We start from the raw sequence: 2,972 nt of genomic DNA on the forward strand, positions 1-2,972 counted from the left end.
CAGGGAACGCTGGAAGAGGAGACAGGCCCCAGGTTTGGGCAGGAAGTTCGAGACCAGCCTGGCCAACATAGTGAAAACCCGTCTCTACTAAAAGCACAAAAAAATTAGCTGGGTGTGGTGGCAGGCAGTTTTCAGGCTGAGGCCAATCTAACTATGTACACAGGAACATTCCAATATTTCTTCAGCAACGTTGTCCCAGCACTTCACTGGTTAACTTTTTATGTCCACCATTTGTGGATTCCACAGCTACTTGTCAATGGTGAATATTGACCATCATGATTATCTACTGAGCAGCTACCATATCCCAACTACTCCTTGCATGTTGTTCATTATTTTCTCAACACTCAGCATATTTGCAATGTGTTATTTCATATCACAGACAAGGAAACTGAATGCAGAGACGTTTTATTTCTTGCCAAACATCACGAGGATGAACAATGAAACTGATCTGAAACCAGAATTGTCCAATTCCAACATCTCTGTTTTTTTTTTTCACTCTGATATGCTGCAATTAAAATGTTATTTCTAAGACTGTACTTTCCCACATCGTTTCTATAGTTGATTGTGAGAGAAGTTTCTCTGAACTTGTGGAGCACGGGAAACCGGGAGGAGGAGGCACAGGGTGCTCTCCACATGCGTGAAACCCGCTGTGGGTGTTGCTTTCCTGCAACTGCCGTTTGCCACTGATGATCTTCTCTTCCTCTGGAAGAGTAAGAGGGGAAGGACACGGTTTCAGTGCTTCCCATTTATAATTAATTAATTAAGGGCAGGTGCAGGGGCTGACACTTGTAACCCCAGCACTTTAGAAGATTGAGCAAGGAGGATTCCCTGAGTCTGGGAGTTTGAGATCAGCCTGGGCAGCAGAGTGAGACCCTGCCTTAAAAAATTTTTTTGTTTGTTTCGTTTTAATTTTTATTTTTTTGAGACAGGGTCTCGCTCTGTTGCCCAGGCTGGAGCGCAGTAGTGTGATCTCAGCTCACTGCAACCTCTGCCTCCGGGTTCAAACGATTCTCATGGCTCAGCCTCCCAAGTAGCTGGGATTACAGGTGCCTGCCATCACACCCAGCTAATTTTTTTGTACTTTTAGTAGAGATGGGTTTTCACCATGTTGGCCAGGCTGGTCTCGAACTCCTGACCTCAAGTGATCTGCCCACCTCAGCCTCCCAAAGTGCTGGGATTACAGGCATGAGCCACCACACCCAGCCAAAAAAAAATATATATATATATATATATTTTTTTAATTAGCCAGACATTGTGGCATGTGCCTGTGGTTGCAGTAACCATGGGGGCTGAGGTGGGAGGAAAGGTTGAGCCCAGGAGTTTGAAACCAGCCTGGGCAGCAAAGTGAGACCCTGCCTCAAAAAAGGAAAAATAAAAACTAAAAAGCTATTTCTTACAGATATTCATTGAGTGGAAAGCAATTTAATTTTACATATAATAAGTTATTTCAAAAAGAACTGTAGTTATGTGTGGCAATTTTTCATAAAAGCCTGATACAAATCAAGATCTACCACGGAGTCAGTAGGTGTGCTCCAGAGACACTCTTCTTGATCAAAACAAAGAAGGGCAGAGGTTGGGAGGCCTTTTGGGCTGGGCTCCAGGACACAATGACTAGGAGATCATGCAAAGCGCATGACAGAGTAGAGAGAACTACACAGTTCGCTTCCATATTAGACTCTGCAAAAGTAGTTCTTAAATGTTAGCTCACATGCAACCCAGTCACGTTACTGAGCAGATTCCTGGACTCCAATCCTGGGTGATTCTTGCAGGTGGTGCATTGACCAGATTAGGAGAATCATTGTCCAAGGTCTCAAAGCCAAATTTAGGACACTGAGAGAAAGAATCCTAAGTGGTTGAATGGGAAACTGATTCTCCTTTTGAGCACACCTTAGATTCAAATAATTATTGGAGAAGATCATTCTATACAAAAATCTTCTGACCTGCAGAGTTTCTACAAAAAGTCTGGAGAAAGAAAAAAAACCATATATTTTTGGAAAAGATTGAATTTAATTATAATTTTGCAAATTATACTGTGGGAAAGGTCAACAAAAAGAAGTGTATTGCGGATGATCTTATAAAAAGAACCTTTTGTAAAGCAAACAATGACCTTCTGATTTGTCTACTCTGAACACTTGATGTTTATTTAAATTGGATGTTCTCATAGCAGGACATACCTGATACCTGGCTTGTCTAAACACTTAGAAAGTCAAATTGTCTAGTTATCAAAGCCCATCTTATTTCCTGAACACGTATGGATGGTCTTTCAGGAGTCATTTCACAGTGATGTGCAGAGAGAAAAACAAAACAAACAAACAAACAAAAAACAAATCATTGTTCCTAAGTGCATTTTCCAGCCTATGTCTAACTTTCTAGCGGATAAAGGCAATAAAAATGTTTGGGTCCAACACTGCAATATAATTTGAAATTCCTTGCTTACTGAAATCCTAGCCAAAAGGCTTTCTTTAGTTTTGGATTAAATTATCCCATTTGGTTGGCGGCCTTAATCAACTTAACCGATTATTTACCAGATCACCATTTGCCTCTGTGCAGACACCCCGTCAGAGCTTAGGTGGACAATTTCTTGGGCCAGAGCGCCTTTCTTTTTCCTCAATACCAAGACAGTCTCCTGCCACACCTTTAACAGTGCTCTCCATCTGTAACCTCAGGTTCATAATGCAGCTTTGTTACTTGGTTTGTCTAAAAGCAATTAGTAGTTTCAGATTTTTATTTCCTATTTAGGGGAGAGACGATTTGGGGGAGAGTTGGGGAGGTGACTGAACAAAGCCAGTTGAACAGTTAATACTTTAACCTTGCGTATAATTTATACAATAAACAAAGTCACATGCTTCCCTAATAATTTAGATGTAAGCAAATGTTGATTTATTCAGGAAGGCTACTGCCAGAAGCAAAGCCTGCAGCACTAAAATTTGAATTAAACTAGGACAGAAGCAGGCTAGTCTATAATAACATTT

General features: G+C 41.0%; 1 non-coding gene across 1 annotated transcript; it reads left to right on the plus strand.

Annotated features, from left to right (window-relative positions):
* Positions 1-527: 527 nt before the first annotated feature.
* LOC119618725 (small nucleolar RNA U3) lies at positions 528-740 on the plus strand. Its single transcript, XR_005235087.1, has one exon. It is a non-coding gene; the product is annotated as a small nucleolar RNA U3 (small nucleolar RNA).
* The last annotated feature ends 2,232 nt before the right edge of the window (positions 741-2,972 follow it).

Source organism: Chlorocebus sabaeus, chromosome 18, assembly GCF_047675955.1.
Source record: "Chlorocebus sabaeus isolate Y175 chromosome 18, mChlSab1.0.hap1, whole genome shotgun sequence".
NCBI classification, from domain to species: domain Eukaryota; kingdom Metazoa; phylum Chordata; class Mammalia; order Primates; family Cercopithecidae; genus Chlorocebus; species Chlorocebus sabaeus.